The sequence below is a fragment of the Pipistrellus kuhlii genome, unplaced genomic scaffold (assembly GCF_014108245.1).
Source record: "Pipistrellus kuhlii isolate mPipKuh1 unplaced genomic scaffold, mPipKuh1.p scaffold_m20_p_19, whole genome shotgun sequence".
In the NCBI taxonomy this organism is placed as follows: domain Eukaryota; kingdom Metazoa; phylum Chordata; class Mammalia; order Chiroptera; family Vespertilionidae; genus Pipistrellus; species Pipistrellus kuhlii.
The window spans coordinates 1586802-1605685 of record NW_023425504.1 but is presented as its reverse complement, the minus strand read 5'-3'; the positions used below and the strand labels follow the sequence as shown (position 1 = coordinate 1605685).

The window sequence follows — 18884 nt, the reverse complement described above, 5'->3', positions numbered from 1 at the left end:
GCATACTGTGCCATATATATGTTAGAATTTTTCCACTTCAGTTTGATACTGGGTAATTTACTTCATGTTGCCATAGTGAAATAGTCAACTTGGGCTTAAGAAACATACTGTGGAAGTGAGGAAAAAATAAAAGCTTACTGACAGCACATTTATGTACCAATTTGTTTTTCAAGATATTCTGGTCATATTTAGACATAGAAAATAATGCTTTCCTAAAAATGTACTCAATTGGATTGATGTTCTTTACTATGCATCTAATTCTGAAAATGTTAATGTTCATGGTTCATTTGATTTCCTTCATATTAAAATGGCATTTGCCTTCTTAGCAATTCTGACTTAAGTATCAACTAGGGGAATGACATTTTATAGAGGCAAGTGGAAGTTGCTAGGGTGACAAGAAAGACTTTTTCCTCACAATATGTTCTGATTTTCTAAAAAAAAAAAAAAAAAAAAAAAAAAAAAATAGCACGTAGTTATTATCACCAAAATATCTCCAAGTGAAAATAGACACTTTTCTTTCCTGCATTTAGAGCAGTGATAGCAGAGTAGATTGACTGATATATATTCTTTATCATCAAGTGAAAACACATAGATGTAAAGGAGAATGAGAAACTAACAAAAACTATTGATTCACATCTGTAAGGTTAATAGAAGCCATCCTATATAATAAAAGGGTATTATGCAAATCTATTGAATGCACGCTGACCACCATGGTGCAGATGATCAACACAGGAGCTGCCCCCTTGTGGTCTGTGCACTCCCACAGGGGGAGTGCCACTCAGCCACAAGTCAGGCTAATGCCTGGCAAGCGAAGAGGAAGTGGCAGGAGCCTCTCCTGCCTCCTTGGCAGCACTAAGGATATCTGACTGTGGCTAAAGCCAGCTCCCTGTGGACCTAAGCCTTCATTCCGACACCCCCTGAGGGATCCCAGACTTCTAAGGGGCTGAGGGAGCCCCCACCCCGAGTGCACAAATGTTGTGCACTAGGCCTTTAGTGCATTATAAGAATAGTCCTTAAAATTGATCAATTTCTGTATAAGCTGAGTTGCTAAGAGGTATATACTGTTTCCCCGAAAATAAGACATCCTCCGAAAATAAGACCTAGCGCATGGAAAGATAAGGCATCCCCTAAAAATAAGACCTAGCGCAACTTTGGGAGAAAAAATTAATATAAGACACTGTCTTATTTTCGGGGAAACAGGGTAGAAGTGAGGTTCTGGAGTTGGATCCTAGAGAATGGGTAAGATTTACATATGTCATGTAGAGATCAAAAAGGACATTCCAAGAGGGAATGTACAATAGCTTGGGATGATGCATACAGGAAGGACTTCACCATAATCTCTGTAGGTAATATTCATATTACTACCCTACTTGAACAAGCTGACTGTGTTAGAGAATCACAGGGAGCCAGTTTCAATAAAAGTATGATAACACAGTATATTTAAAATTAAACAGTGTTCTTGCAAAATGGAACCAAAAACCCAGTATTTTTCTGAAATGATTCTGGCAGTATGATATGGGTGAAAGATTAGAAGCAAGACATAGCAGAGAGAAAGGGGGACTAGCTAGGATGAAACAGCTAAATGAAACAATTATGATAGACTGAAGATCTATGCCTTCCTAGAACAGTTAATAAATTATCATGGCATTCTTATGTGAGGATTAATAAAATAAAAATAAAAAAACCTCAGCCTAACTTTTATAATTACATTTATTGAACATGACTCAATAGCATGGATTACTGCACTGTCATTACCCCAATGTAAAGTTTCTGACAGTACCCAAAGACTAAGACAAATGTGGGGAAAAATCTGGACATTTAAAAGATTCTTTGAAGTCATCAAATATCTATTGCAGGATTCTCAAGGTTTCTCAGATATAGTGGTATGACTTATCATACACTAGAGGCCCAGTGCATGAAATTTGTGCACTGGCAGGGGGTCCCTCAGCCCAGCCTGCGCCCTCTCACAGTTTGAGACCCCTAAGGAATGTCTGCCTGCCTGCTTAGGCCTAAAATCTGGCAGTCAGACATCCCTCTCACAGTCTGGGGCTCTTGCAATACAGGGCTATCGTAGTCCAAGATCCTCGCTCCTTACTGCCCGCCTGCAACAGAGGTGAGAGAGGCTCCCTCTACTACTGCTACACTCACCAGCCATGAGCCTGGCTTCTGGCTGAGCAGAGCTCCCCCTGTGGGAGTGTACTGATCACTGAGGGGCAGCTCCTTTGTTGAGCGGCTGCCCCCTGGTGGTCATTGGACATCATAGCAACTGGTCGTTCTACTGGTCATTCCCCCGTTTGGTTGATTTGCATATAAGATTGAAATAATTAAGGTATCTTTGACCTTGCAGCATGTTTGTGATGGTCTTTGGAAAAGTAAAAATAGCATTTTAACAGATTTTTCATTTCCCATAGCATAAAATTATATCTTTTTTTTATGGACATGCAAGGTAACTGAAGACAACCAACACCACCTACACCTCTATCTCCCAATGTTTCCTACAAAACAACAAACAAAAATAGAAATAACAAGAAGGAAAAAATAAACCTAAAAAAAAAAAAAGCAAAAAGAAAAGAGGAGAAATAGCAATAGAGCCTATGGTAAATATAAAGCCACTCTGAGGAAAAATAAACCCATTATCAGTCTGAAAATAACAAACAAAACAAACAAAACCCAGTATCTGAATATAGATAAAATGGGGAGGATTTTTAAAATACATGCAATCTGAAGAAGCATTCTTCAAACCTCATAGCATCCAGGAGAGAAATAAGTTTAAAAGATGGGAAGAACATCCTATGACAATTGGTTAGTGAAGTGGAAAAGGAACAAAAGAGAAAATTTTAGAGACCCATAAAATCATATGAATTACAACTTCTGCCCACCAACCAAAACAAGTAAACAAATCCACTATGGCAGTGGTTCTCAACCTTTATAATGCCGGGATTCTTTAATACAGTTCCTCATGTTGTGGTGACCCCCAATCATAAAATTATTTTATTTTTTTAAAATATATTTTATTGATTTTTTTTATAGAGAGGAAGGGAGAGAGATAGAGAGTTAGAAACATTGATGAGAGAGAAACATTGATCAGCTGCCTCCTGCACATCCCCTATTGGGGATGTGCCCGCAACCAAGGTACATGCCCTTGACCAGAATCGAACCTGGGACCCTTCAGGCCACAGGCTGACGCTCTATCCACTGAGCCAAACCGGTTTCGGCCATAAAATTATTTTTGTTGCTACTTCATAACTATAATTTCGCATCTGTGTTTTTTGATGGTCTCAAGCAACCCTGCTAGCGGTTCTCAACCCAGGTCATCTAAGACCATAAAAAAACACACAGATATTTACATTATGATTCGTAACAGTAGCAAAATGACAGTTAAGAAATAGCAACAAAAATAATTTTATGATTTGGGATCACCACAACATGAGGAGCTGTATTAAAGGGTCACGGCATTATAAAGGTTGAGATCCACTGCACTATAGCATCTGGACTTTGCTATATTGATTTAAGAGTGTGACACTAACCTAGGATCCTGTAAAACACACAAAACCCAAAACAAAGAAGAACAATAAGGAACAATAAGATTAGCTAGACCATACAGAGGTTTGCAAAACATTAACAATCTAATACATATCAACAGAGGTAATCCCAATTCATGAAAAACAATCATGAAAAAAATAATGTAAGATAATACTCCAAATGGAATTAAATAGGCACAAATGAACATTTGGTGATATTTAAAAAAATCATTTGAATCAGAAAACCAAAAGCTAAAAATACAAATAATAAAACACAGGGAGAAATGGAAAGAGTTAATCGAATAAATTTTAAGAATGAAAGAAAAGATAAAGTTATTTTAGAAATGAAGAATAAATTACAAGTTGCTCAAGTGAGAACAGACCTTAGCAAATTTAATAGGAGATACTTAAGAATATCAGGGGGCAGGAAAACAACCAATAGAATGAAAATGAGCAATGTAAATAAAAGATAAGTCAATTAGGAAATGACATATTACTGCTGTCCCTATGAAAAGATAAGAGAACAAAGCTATTACTAAAAATTATAATCCAAGAAAACTTTCCAAAAATGAGAAAAGACATATCTACCAACACATTGAAAATGCAAATTAACTCCAAGTTTTAGTCTGCTTTTACTATCAAATTTCAAAGATAAAGATAACATAGTCAAGGCCTTCAGGCAAAAAGATCAAGTAACATATAAAGGTAAAGAAATTGGACTGGTGCCGATACCGGTTTGGCTCAGCGGATAGAGCACATGTGTCAAACACAAGGCCCGTGGGCCAAATCCGTCCCGCCAGGCCTTGCAATGTGGCCCGCACCGCACTGTCATCACTGCACTCCGCTGCGTTTCCATCACAATGACAGTTTATGACTGTTCAGTAAACCATTCGGCCCGCGATTGAGGCTGGATTTTAGATTTTGGCCCCTTCTCGGATTGAGTTCGACACCCCTAGGATAGAGTGTCAGCCTGCGGACTGAAAGGTCCCAGGTTCAATTCCAGTCAAGGGCATATACCTTGGTTGTGGGCACATCCCCAGTGGGGGGGTGCAGGAGACAGCTGATCGATGTTTCTCTCTCATCGATGTTTCTAGCTTTCTATCCTTCTTTCTTCCTCTCTGTAAAAACTCAATAAAATATATTTTTTTAAAAAACAAGAAATTGGACTGGAATCAGACATTTTAAAACAATATATATAAAACCAGGCAAAAATGAAGCACCTTTTAAACATACTCAACAAAAGAAAGTATGAACAAAAGCATGAAAAGCAACAAAGCTGCCTTAAGCATCAAAACTATTTAAGAAATATCCATACAGTTTTTTATATTAGGGAATTCTGTATTAGGAATCAACTAGAACAAATGTTGGAAAACTATGCCTATGGACCATATCCAGCCTGGTTCATTTTTATATGGAGTCTGAGCTAAGAATGTTGTTTACATTTGGAAAGGTTTAAAGAAAAAAAAAATATACACACACACATAATTTTGTAACCTGTGAAAATTATATGCAATCTGAATTTTAGTGTCTACAAAGTTTATGGGAATACAGCTATACTCATTTGTTTACTGTCTATACGTTTTGTTTGTTTGTTTTGTTTTGTGCTAGAACAGCAGAGCTGAGTAATTTTGACAGAGGACCATATGGCCTGCAAAGCCTAATGTACTTACTATCTGGCCTGTCAGAGAAAAAGTTTTGCCAATTCCTATACTAGAATATAAGCTTCTTTCAACCAATACATACCTGGAAAACTTCAGTAAAATGACTGATGATAAAGTACTTTTGTAGGTATGTAGGTAAGTGGATGAATGCTTGATGATGCAGATGTAAAAAACAAAACAAACTTAGGAGGAATGAGAGTGAAAGACACACGTATAAAGTTATACATTTGACAAAAAGTTATACATTTGACAAAGTAAAAGCAATGCAACCAATAAATGGGAGAAGGGAAAGAAAAAGAAAATATAACAGAAAACAGTTGGAAGTTTTGATACTAATATAAAATGATAAATGGCATTAATAGGTTAAATAAGAAAATAAGAGACTACATATTTATGCAGAGGGCCAATTTAAGTTATATGCAGATTTTAGACTGGTGGGGAGGGGGTTGATATCTGTGACCCTTTCATTGTTCAAGGATCTAATGTATGTGTGTTTTAAAAAGTATAAATAGACCTTTTAGGACAGTTTTCCGGCCTGGGTTGCAGGACAGCTACCTAGGGCTCTGGGTGCCTGCCTGCGGGTCCTTGCTTTGGGGGGGGTGGGAAGGGGCGGAGAGCAGGAGGGGGGGGGAGGGGAGGGGCGGGGAGCAGGAGGGGGGCAAGGAGTGGGAAGGAGGGAAGGAGCAAAGGAGAGGAGTGGGGAGGGGGGGAAGGGAGGGGCGGGGAGCAGGAGGGGGGGCGAGGAGCAGGAAGGAGGGAAGGAGCAAAGGAGAGGAGCGGGAGGGGGGAGGGGGAGGGGAGAGGCGGGGAGCAGGAGGGGGGCGAGGAGCGGGAGGGGGGGAGGGGAGGGGCGGGGAGCAGGAGCGGGAAGGGGGGAAGGAGCAGGAGGAGGAGAGGGGCGGGAGGGGGGAGGGGCGGGAGCTGTGGCCAGGGCCTTTGGGGCTGGGATGAGCCGTGCTCTTGGTGGGGGCAGGGGAGCCCAGCAGGAGCCATGGCCAGTACAGTGGTAGCAGTTGAATTGACCATTGCTGCTGCAGGATTTGCAGACCATTGTTTGGCAAGCCATGAAGCATATGGAGCCTCAAGTAAAATAAGTTTTTCAAAGTCTACCAAAATCTGCCTTCAGTGGTGGCTATTACAGAGGTGGGTTTGAACCCAAAATGACAAAACGAGAAGCAGCATTAATATGAGGTGTAAGCTAAGGTGACCAGATGTCCCGCTTTTGGCGGGACAGTCCCGATTTTTAACCATTTGTCCCGCATCCCGCACCATTTTAAAAAGCCCTGATTAAAACACCGTGGGACATGGACAAATGGTTAAAAATCGGGGCTGTCCCGCCAAAAGCGGGACATCTAGTCACCGTAATGTAAGCCCTACTGCCAATAAAGAAAAAATAAGAAATGCTCACCGACGAATTATGCTGTTAAATCACCCAGACAAGGAAGGATCTCCTTATGTAGCAGCCAAAATCAATCAAGCTAAAGATTTACTAAACGGTCAAGCTAAAAAATGAAGTAAATGTATGGTGAATTTTAAGTTGTTAGTCACTTATATAAAAACAGCTTTTTGTAATAAAATGTTCCAAAGCTACACATTTTAAAAAGTGATTTAGCACAAACTAAAAAAATAAAATACAAAAGTATAAATACCATTACAACAAAAATGCAAACTTTCCTAAATACTCAGAAGTATATATGGGTTTAATGAATTATAGCGAAACAACAAATATAAAATACATATTAATATTTTAAAATGTGACAAAATTTAGAATAAACATATGATTCATAACGTTAAATAGAAAAAGGTTTTACCTGATTTAGTAAAAACAAAACGAAAAATTCAACTCTCTTGTATACAAGAGGACACACCTCAGTGATTAAAAAAGCTAATCTAAAGGGATAAACAAAGAAATACCAGACAAATGGAAAAAGGAAGAATGAAAATAAAAACAGAAAAAGAGCAGGATATTCTGGTATCAGTAAAGTAAAATCCAATTCCCAAAGCAAAAAGACATGACAAAAGGACAATTATTTTAAAATATATTTTTATTGATTTCAGAGAGGAAGGGAGAGGGAGAGATAGAAATATCAATGATGAGAGGGAATCATTGATCAGCTGCCTCCTACACACCCCCTACTGGGTATTAAGCCTGAAACCCAGGCATGTGCCCTTGGCTGTAACTGAACCTGGGACCCTTCAGTTTGCATACTGACACTCTAACCACTAAGCCAAACCAGCTAGGGCAAAAAAGGACAATTTTTCAAAGCCACAATGTAGAATGATGATATAGCATTTAAGAATCTATAATATTTAAAGGGTAATATGCTAATTAGACTGGACATCCTTCCAGATGAAGCCAAGGCTGGAGGGAAGCCAGGTCCCGGGTGATAGAGGGAAGCTGGTGCCAGCAGCCGGGGAAGGAAAGCCTATTCTTGCACGAATTTTGTGTCTCTAGTGTCCTATATAATAAAAGGCTAATATGCAAATCGACCAAATAGCTGAACTACTGGTTGCTAGGATGCACACTGACCACCAGCAGGCAGACACTCAATATCCTGGTGGTCAGTGTGTTACCACAGGGGAAGTGCCACTCAGCCAGAAGCCCTGAGCAGGACTCACGGCTGGTGAGCACAGCGGCGGTGGCAGGAGCCTCTCTCACCTTCGAGGCAGCACTAAGGATGTCCAACTGCCTGCTTACGCCTGCTCCCCACCGTGCTGAGGGACCCCCCTGAGTGCACGAATTTCGTGCACCAGGCCTCTAATCTGTAATAATAAAAGCATAAAATGCAAATTGACCGAAAAACTGAACAGCAGAATGACCATCCAGAAAACCTCCTGGATGACCATGCTATGACACCCACTGGTGCCAGGCCAGCTAAGGTGGGTACAATGCAATTGGTTGGGGGCTCAGCCATTGCCCCATGATTGCCCTGTAGAGGGAGGCCCACACAACTGGCTGACAGGGCAATTGATCCATTGGGGGGCTCCATGACTGCCCCAAAGAGGGAGGCCCAGGCCACCAACCATTGGGCTGTGGTGGTTGGACGGAGTCTCCCTCTGCAGGGAAGATACATCACGGGGTTCCTGGACTGACTATGAGAGGCACAAGCTGGGCTGAGGAACCGCCACCCCCCTGAGTGCACAAATTTCATGCATTGGGCCTCTAGTTACCAAGTAATAAGCAACAACCTTTACAAAATAAAAACTACAGAAATTCAAGGAGATGGAAAATATAGTAAGAGCAGTAGACTGTAGTACTCCACCCTCAGTATAAGATAATATAATTTTGATTTTAAAAAATTAGTAAGGAGACTTAATCAAGGTAGAACTTATGAATATATGAAAAATATTAGAGTTTGATAATAGAAACTGTTCCTTCTTTTAATACCCTTGAGAATATTCACAAAAATTGACCATATATTACTTTATAAGAAAAGATCAATAAATTTCACGAAGGAGAAATTTTACAAACAACGCTCTCTGATCACAAAGCAGAGAAACTAGAAATTACTAATAAAAATGTATTCATTTTTGCTATGCAAAGAAAATTATTTGCAATCCTTCCACCATTAGCCATTATAATAATCACAGGCACCTACCATGTTCCAGGGATAGGAATTCGGAGATAATCAATCAGCTATGGTCCTTGCCCTCAAAACAAATAAATCTAGCAGGAAGAAAAGAAAGAGGAACAATTATAAAACAGTACAATGAGGCTTAGAATAGCAGGTATTAACTGCTGTAATTCTTACTCTTCACTATAAGATGGTACTATATAGATATAATCTCTATAAGAATATCCCTATTTTTAGGAAATACACAGTTTATTTAGCAGAAACAGGCCATTATTCTCAATTGGTTCAGAAAGATTGAGAGTAGATGATGAAGAAAATGTAGTAAAACCTAAAATACAAAAGCGAAATCTGGGTAAAGGGTATATTCCTTGTACTGTTTATGGCTTGCAAGTGTTTTAAAGTATGAAATCATTTTAAAAGAAAAAAAAACATAAAAGAGGAAATTATCTCTAACAAGGCATTTCTTCTTTTAAAATTGATATCTGTGATATTAAAGAAAAAATGCCTCAACTTTTTGAGTTTACCTTTATATAATTCAATCCAATTGCATCTTCCCTGGCTATGCTTTACTTCTCTTTACAATAATGCATATATTGTTAAAACACCTGCTTTCAGACCTTTTCTAAGTATCTACAAGTAATTCCTTTCCATTACTTTCATTTTCGCTATTGAACTTTTGTTTAAGCTAATATTCCACAGTATGGACACAAAAATTATATACTTTAGGAAAATTTTTGACTTTTGAGAGAGAAATATTGATTTATTGTTCCACTTGTTTAATCATTCATTAGTTAATTCCTTTATGGGCCCTGCCTCGGGACCTAGCTGGCAAAGTTGCGAAACGGGAAACGCTCGAACCCACCGAACTACGTACGCATCGCTCGGACCAACCGGACTACCCGTCCTGGGCCTAGGAAAACCTTTGAAATTACATGATTCGCTCTCCTAACCATGTAATGAGTTGTAGAACTGTATTTTAAAGAAGCACGAGTTCAAGGAAGAAAAAACGTAAAGACAAAACAAACGGCGTTCGCTTTAAAAACACATAGCAGGCTTACGAAGCTCCTCGCTTTTTTAACTTACCTAAGAGAAACTTCTTACAGTATGTGGCCTGAGACTGTTAGCGTTCCCCAGTAACAATGGTGTTGTGACGAAGATCAAGGGTATTGTCAAGAGGAACAATGGCCTCCTTAGCAGTGCGGACAGTCCGCTTCTCCCTCATGCGCTTACAGGAAGCACTAACTATCCCCGCCTTCTTCTGACCTTAGATCAGGTCATGTGACTGCGTCCTGGCCAATGAAATGTGGAGGTATGAAAACCACTTCCGAGTGTTCCCTCTCCCCCCTCCCTACACCTCCCGCCCTCTGTTCCGCCATGCTTATGATAAAGTTTGCTTACTTTGTTACAAAATTGGGAACACGCTCTACGCTTTCTTAGGCATTGCTGAGCTTAAAGTGATCAGGGTTCTAAAATTCATGAAATGCTATTTAAAGTTTTATTTTCCCTCACTTGCAATCCAGATGCAAAGAATCCATATTCTGAGGCCGAAAAAGCTGGCGGACCCACATGATGGAAGAGACTTGACTGACTGACTCCATTAAACTGTGAAATGTGCAATAAATTAGACATTAGTTGTTATCCCTCCCCCACTAAGCAAGCTACACGTTAGAAAAGTTTTGCAGATTAAGTGAGGACAGAGCCTGGCACATATTGTTACAAAAGTGGTTACTATTATTATTTTCTTCGAGGAGATTGTTTTCAGCTGCAAAGACATTTACTAGTTATATAAACCAAAGAAAATTCTAATAATTATTTAAACATACTTCCTGATCTAAAAATAGAGAAAATGCACTTAACAAATGTTTCTTAATATATACCATATATATTATTTTATATATGTGTGTGTATAAAAATATATAAAATACATATATGAATATAAATATATCCCCTAATATGTACCAAATGGTCATATAGATTCAAAGAAGAGAAAATTGGACAAGGCCTCTAAGGTCCCTGCTTTTATAATGCTTACATTCTAGTAGTGAGTTAGGTTGTAAACATAAAAACAAATACTTATCAAGAATCAAATAATACAAATGGTTATGAAGAATATGAATAAGGTGACTTGATAGTGAGGAATTTTTGGGTTAGGGCTCAATTAGATTAGATGACTTGAAAAGTTATTACTGAGTAGTTGGTATTTGACCTAAGACCTGAACAGCATAAAGAGTCAGTTGTGGATACAAAGTTCAAGAAGAATGCTCCAGGCAGGAGGGGAAAAAAAAAAAAAAAAAAAAAAAAAAAAAAAAAAAAAAAAAAAAAAAAAAAAAACAGGGCACAGGCTTTGAGGAGGAAGTAAGCTTAACAAGTTCACAAACAGGCCAATGTGGTTGGTGATTATGGGAGAAAGCAGGACAAGATGTTGAAGAATGAGGCAGATCAAGTCTTTCTTGTCATATCAAGTATTTTGGACTTAAATGTAAGACTGTTTCAGATTTTAAGCAGATGAGAGACATATTATGATTAAAAATTAGAAAGATAATTTTGGTTGCTGCAGGAAAATTGGATCTCATGGCAGTCTACAAGGGGGAAGTCAAAAGACCAATTAAATGGCTATTATAATTATTTAGACAAGAGACAATGGTGACCTGGGATAGACTGGTAGCAGTGGAGTTGGAGAGAGTTGGTGGATTTGGAATATGTATTTTAATGGTTGACCCTATAAGATTTGGCAATGCATTAGACATAGAAGTGAGGATGAGGTAGGTGGCAATACTGAATCCCAAGTATTGGGCATATGCAATTAGGTAACTACATGGTGTCATTTACTAAGATAAAGATTAGAAAAAAAGCATGTTTGCCTCAGTTTTTCTCTCTTTCCTTCTCTTTCTCTCTCTCTCTTTTTCACACACACACACACACACACACACACACACACACACATTTTTGAGAGAAGGAATCTGCTGTGCATATGTTAATAACAATTAACTTATTCATAAAATTAATGATAGTAGCATTGATTTTAAAGGGTTGTTGAAGTAAGTGTGTATGTGTGTGCACATGTGTGTGCACATACGTGCACCTGTAATGCACAATCACTAGGTATGACTTGGCGCCAGAGTAGTATGTAAGTGCTGCTTTGGAAAGGTAGGAGGTTCCAATACCAGAGCACTGATCATTGATAACTATAGTTCTAATATTGGAGGGTGACAGAGTTTTTGGACCAGTGGAGCTAAACATAGGCAATAGCTAACATAGGACCTCAGGATAGAGCATGGTCATCCTGTATTGTCTAGGGACCCAGATGTTCTGGAATTCCAGAGCAAATGAGGTTCCTCTGCTTCAAAGCTTCATGCATTCAGAGATGTTTTCCAGGGACCCTCTGGATCTCACGAAGTTAATGATAAACATCTTGACCACCATAGTACACCATGGCACTGAATTCCACCAGAAAATTTGTAAGAACAAAGCTCTAGTAATATGTGTACATTTATTATAATTTCCTTACTTTAATTTTATTGTAAAAATAAAAAGGGCTTGGATTTCATTGTTCAACATTTACTTTATCAATCATTATTTCTATTCTTCAGAAAAGCACTTTTGCACAAGTGTAACAAGGGCTGAAAGAAATTTTACAACTTGTCTCCGATCACATAGAGAATAAGAGGTAAAACAAATAATTTCAACCCAGGTTTGTCTGAAACAAACATTAGTGTATTTTTGCATATACTAGGTGGTCTTCAAGGCTCCCTATATGGCAGCTAGACATTATCTGTCTTGTATTTGACAAGGAATAGCTCATTATTAGGTATTCTATACAAATCAGTTAGGAAATGGTAGAGATTAGGGTCAGTCACTCCCAAAACTCATGAAGTGAGAGGGTAGTGTGATACTCAATGTAAAATTAAAGGGTCTACAATACACTGTATTTCAATATGGTTCCCAAGTTCCTTAACTTGGTGTACACACCCTGTAGAATTTCAACCCCTTGAGTGTTGAAAGAGCCTGTGACTATGATGTGATATTGCTTCAGTGATTATGTTACATTATATGGCGAAGGTAATATGATTTCTCAGATGTAAAAAAGGTCTCTAATATTTTGACTGTGTCAATCAAAAGGGAAAGTGCACTTTGTGGGCCTGACCTAATCAGATGAATCCTTTAAAAAGGGGTTAGGCCTTCCCTAAAGTCAGAGTCTCAAAGCAGCAGAAATGCTCTCTTGCTACCCTTGAAGAAACCAGGCAGGAGGTTGTGAAATGTCTATAGTAAGGGGAAACCAAGGTCCTCTGTCCTGTGGCAGCAAGAAACTGAATTCTGTCAACAACCTCAATGAGCTTGGAAGAGAATCCTGACACACAGGATTGCAGCCTTAGAGATCCTGATCAGAAAATGCAGTTTAGACTGCTGGCCCATGGAAACTGAGAGGTGGCAAAGCTGTGCTGTTTTAAGCTACTAATCTATCTATATATCTATATCTCTATCTCTATCTCTATCTCTATCTCTATCTCTATCTCTATCTCTATCTCTATCTCTCTCTATCTCTATCTCTATCTCTATCGCTATCTCTATCTCTATCTCTATCTCTATCTCTATCTCTATAAGCCTAAACAACCAAATGCGCAAACAACCAGTCGACCAGTCACTATGACACACACTAACCACCAGGGAACAGATGCTCAATGCAGAAGCTTTCCCCCAGTGGTCAGGGTGCTCCCACAGCAGGAGGAGCGCTGCTCAGCTGACCAACCTATCTCAGCAGCCCACCAACCCGGTGGCTGCCACTCACTTCCTCAGTAGTCCTGCATTTCCATTTTTAATATCTGGAGAAGGGCCAAACACTGACTGACTGGCACCACCAGCATGATCCCAGCAATACTGTTGTCCTCCTGGAAGTCAGCCTTGGGCACCATGGCCATTTCCCCTCCCTAGATGCTCCACAAGGAAGAAACAGTATAAAAGTGGCTGCCAGGTGGCTCCTGACAACTGGCACAAATGTGAGCAGGATGGATCAGGATCTCATGCCAGCAGGATCAGGATCCCAGGCCAGCAAGGGCATCCTGATAGTGTCCTGGGCCCCCAACCTCCCTTGGGACGGATGCCAGACACAGGACTCATGGCTGGAGAGTGCTACTTGGGTGGAATGAGCCTCTCTGGATCAGGATTGACTGGGTGCAAGCCTGCAGCAGGGCCAGGATGAGCGGGAACAACAGGCAGGAGTGGCATTGGATTGCTGATTTCAGCACAATCCCCACAGGCCACCCTTAGGGACCCCATTGATGCACAAATTCATGCACCAGGCCTCCAGTTTGTTATATAATTTTTTTTTTTTTTTTAATGCAAGGTCCTCTTGTTTGGAGTAAGCTAACATATCAAACATTCCCAACCAGACCCCTTGCCTATTGTAGGTATTCTGGGTGGTTGCCTAAAGGAGGTAATGTTGAACCTGAGATGGAAATTTAGAAGCAGTGATCTAGGGAAAAAGGAATATAAATGAGTTAGAAAGAGAAAAGCTTCCTCCACACTTGAGACATTATAAAATACTTTTCAGAAATGCTTACACTTACCATATTTGAAAAAAAAAAATCTTCTGCCATTACAGTTTCTTTGGCAGAACATCCAATTGAGAGTCTCCTAGAGAACATTTCATTGACCTGCCAGCTTTTAGGCTTTTCACAGATGGCAGTGAAATAATTCATCATCAACAGAACTTTCAAAACAGTCCATTCAGTCGGGGAGAGCAAAAATGTCTGTCAACTGGCTTGGAGAACAAACAACTAGATGACTGAATTTCTTTTTTTAGTAAGGACCCAGCTAACACTTTAATTGAGAGAAGCGCCATTTGCTTTTATCCCTAGAGAAGAAAAGAGTATCATTCTTACAGTTGATTTATATCCTCTGAATGGGAAGGCATTTCATCACTTTATTTCATGTTGTGATTTAATTTTATTTCTCTTAAACTAATTAACACTGCCTCCCTTCTGCTACCTGTCTCAGTGAGCAGTAAATGGAAATTCTAGGTTGGCCTCTGATGCTTTTTTTGTTGTTGAGTTTATTGGGATGACATCTACAATAATAAAAGTGTGATATGCTAATTAGACCAGATGTCCTTCCAGATGACCTTCCAGAAGCCAGGGCTGCAAGGGAAATCTGGGTCCTGGGTGCCTGCCAGCAGCTGGAGGAAAGCCCAGATCCCGGATGCCAGAGTGAAGCCGGGACCGTCAGCCAGGGGAAAGAAGGCCTACTATTACACGAATTTTGTGCATCAGGCCTCTAGTTAGCTAATAAAATTATATGAGTTTCAAGTGTACAGTTCCATAATACATCATCTGTATATTGTATTGTGTGTTTATCACCCCTAGTCAAGTTTCTTTCCATCACCCTTTATCTCCCTATACACTCTTCTACCTCCCCCTATCCCAAACTAAATCCCTGTATTATTGTCTGTGTATATGAAGTTTTTTGTTTTGTTTTGTTTTGTTTTGTTTTTTCTTAATCCTTTCACCTTTTCCACCCAACCCCCAACTCCTCATTCTATTCTCTATGAGTGTCTCCATTTGATTTGTTAGTTTTTGTGTGTGTGTGTGTTTTTTTTGTGTGTTTTTTTTTCAGGAACTGGTATTTATTATCAAAGTCATATTTGATGTCAACAAGATGCCACAATTACAAAAAAAAATTGCACACATTGCAATCTCAATGCAAATAGTCAAATGGAACCCCAGTCATTAAAAAAGTATCAATAATTCAAATTACCCCAAAAAGCAACTGAATTTTTTAAACATCTTTATATATCCAGCCAACAAATTAAAATGGTTAACAAGAAAAAATACAAATTCAGAGGTCTGGTATCGATGTTTAAAAAAGGCAACTGCTTAAGCATTACTATCGATTCGAACATCAATCTCTCGGCACTCAGCTTCATCCCATTCATCATCCGGCAGGCTCTCTTAGCCACCTCTGGAGATTAACCACACCGTACCCCTTGGACTTCCCATTCTCCATCTTGATGTCCGCATACAGCACGTAGCCACATTCATTGAATTTGTCCTTTAGCATCTTCCATGTAAAATCAAATGGGAGATTTCTCACAAATATCTGGCAGGCCTTTCTGGCCACCCCAGGAGCATGGCCTCCAGCTCCACCAAAAAAACCTGCGAAGCTTCCTCCAAAGTTGCCACGCTCCATCTCGATGGCACGGTCAAAGCTGGCACTGCCACCGCTACCCATGGCCAGGCCCATGCGCTCAATGCCAGCGCCCAGGGCAGGGCCCATGGAGGGACCCATGTGCTCCAGGCTGTTGGCACCCATGCCCTCCAGGCCTATGCGCTCCAGACTGTTGGCGCCCATGCGCTCCAGGCCAGCCCCCATGCCTGCAGGCACCATGTGATCCATGCTCAGGCCCATGCGCTCAATGGCAGGGCCCATAAGCTCTACACTTAGAGCCCATGCGCTCAATGGTCTGGCCCATGCGCTTGATGCTGGAGGTCATGTGGTCGAGGCCGAGTGGGCCCATGCGCTCAATGCCAGAGCCCACACTATCCATGCCATGGCCCAGGCCTGCGCCCATGTGCTCCATGCCAGCACAGCTTCAATGGACTGTTCAAAAGTAACATTGCCTATTCCACGACTTTTTCCATCTTTATCCTCAAGAATGTCTGCCTGGACCACCACACCAGCCATCCTAATAACTCGCTTCAGTTTCTTCCAGCCACCTGTATAATCCAGATTTGCTACAAATACTGTGCTTTCAAGTCTTCCAGCCTGTAATGCATGGATAATCTCATTTGGGATGTTAGGATTATTTAGGATACTGGGTGGGATATTAATGATTCCTGGGCCATCTGGTCCCATACCCATCCCACCAGTCGTAGCCATCACCTTTTGCATTGCTCTCCTGGCATGTTCACCATCAGGATCTTCTTTGACTTTCAGTGGCCTTCCACTCAGACTATGCTTGTTTAGAACTTCGGCAGCTTTTTTCATGCTCTCTTCCATCTTGAATTCAACAAGGGCACATCCCCTTGACTTTCCTTCAGCGTCTATTAAGAGCTCCACGTATGTTACCTCACCAACTTTTTCTTTAACCAGGTCTTTAAGTGGTTAAAGAAAAGGTATGTTTGTAATGAAGGCTCTATATCTTTTGGTTGGGTTGGCATATGGCACAAAGCGATTGCCCCCTCTTTTTATATTTTTCTTCTTTCTCTTCTCATTTTGAGTAGGTCGTTCTCCTTCGCCTTTTGGTCCTGGAACCCCGTTGCCGCTTGGCGCTCCGGGCGCGCAGCTCTCCCCCTCCATTTTGGGCTCCGTCACTACCACCTCAGCCTCCGCCTCAACCCCTGCCGCCATTTTCTCCGAGTCTGGGCTTTTGATTTGTTAGTTTTTATATATTTTATTATTGAGGTATAGCTCACATAGCATTAAATTTACCATTTTAACATGTATAATACAGTGGGTTTCAATATATTGAGTATGTTGTATAAACATCACTACGATCTAATTCTAGATCTTTCTTATTACCACTCTTCCCATAAGCCCAAACCTATTAGCAGTTAATCCCAATTCTAATTTCCCCCTTTTCTTCATCACATGGAAACCATTAATCAACTTTCTGTTTGTGTGAATTTGCATATACTGGAATCATTCAAAAGGTGGCCTTTTGTGTCTAACTATTTTCAGTTAGCATAATTTTTTAAGGTTCATGCATGTTTCAAAATGTATCAGCAGTTCATTGGTTTATTTTTATGGCTACTATATGCATATACCACTTTTTGTTTATCCATTCATGTATTAATGGACATATGTTGGCTATCATGGACAATGCTGCTATGAATATCTGTAAACATATTTTTGTATGAAATGTGTTTTCAAATATCTTAGGTATAGATATAGGAGTTTCTTTGCTGTGTCATATGGTAATTCTATGTTTAACATTTTGAAGAATTGTCAAATTACTTTCCACAGGACTGTACCATTTACATCCTCACCAGCAATGTGTGAGTATTCTAAATTCTCTTAATGTTCATCAACACTTGTTATTTTCTAGTTTATTCTTTATTATAACTATCCTTGTGGATATAAAGTGGTATGCCATTGTAGTTTTGACTTGCAACTCCCTAATAACTAATATTGCTGAGCATATTTTCATTGGTTTTTTTGGGTATTTGTATATCATCTTTGGAGCAATGTCTATTCAAGTTAGTTTTTCTTTTGTTGGCTGTATTTTTCATGTCATATTTAAAAAATTATTTTCAAATCCAAAAGTCATGCAGGCTTGCTTTTATGTGTACTTCTAAGAATTTTATACATTTAGGTCTTTGATCAATTTTCAGTTAATTTTTATTATAGAATGAAATAGGGGTCCAAATTAATTCTCTTCCATATGGATATTCAATTATTTCAGTGTCATTTCTGAAAAAATTATTTCTTCCTGTTGGGTGATCTTAGCACTCATGTCAAAAAATTAATCCCACATAGATATATAGATTTATTTCTGTACTGTTCCATTGGTCTATATATCTATCCTTATAAGCTGGTCTACACTTCTTTGATTACTGCAACAAGATTTGAATTTGTAAAGTTTGAGCTCTCCAACTTTTGTTTTGGCTCTTCTGGGTCCTCTGCATTTCCATATGAATATTAGGATCAGCCTGACTGTAGTTTCTTGAAGTGACCTGAGCTTAGAGCCACAACCCCAGTCCATTGTTAATTAGTTAGACTTTTTTTTGAGGAGATGGAATTGAGGTATGAGGCAGACAGCTGACAGAACTGCAGGACCAGATTTCTCTGAAAGAGTCTGGGCAGCAGGTTTCAAAAAGGGGGCAGCAAGGCTCTGAAGCAGCACTTCTCAAGCTTTAATAACTCATACCCTGATCTAGTTGAAAAGCAGATTCTTGGGTGAATTCTGAAATTTTATTTCTAAGAAGCTTCTAGGTGCTATGGATGCTGAAGTTTCTTGAACCACACTTTGGGAAGCAAGACATAATTGCCATTAATATTTTTCCAGTAGTACAAAATAGGAAGCTGGGACAGCACTTAGAATCATTCAGACTGCTCATTATACCAGAAAATAAAAGGAAAAGAAAATGATTTGGCAAAGTCTACAGGATTAGGTAAAAGCAGAGTCTAGGAAT

At 39.7% G+C, this 18884-nt stretch overlaps 2 pseudogenes; one reads left to right on the top strand and one right to left on the bottom strand.

The window, feature by feature from the left end:
* Positions 1–6127: 6127 nt before the first annotated feature.
* On the top strand, positions 6128–6810 carry LOC118722151 (annotated as a pseudogene).
* An 8544-nt stretch (positions 6811–15354) lies between these two features.
* LOC118721908 lies at positions 15355–17106 on the bottom strand (annotated as a pseudogene).
* Positions 17107–18884: the final 1778 nt, after the last annotated feature.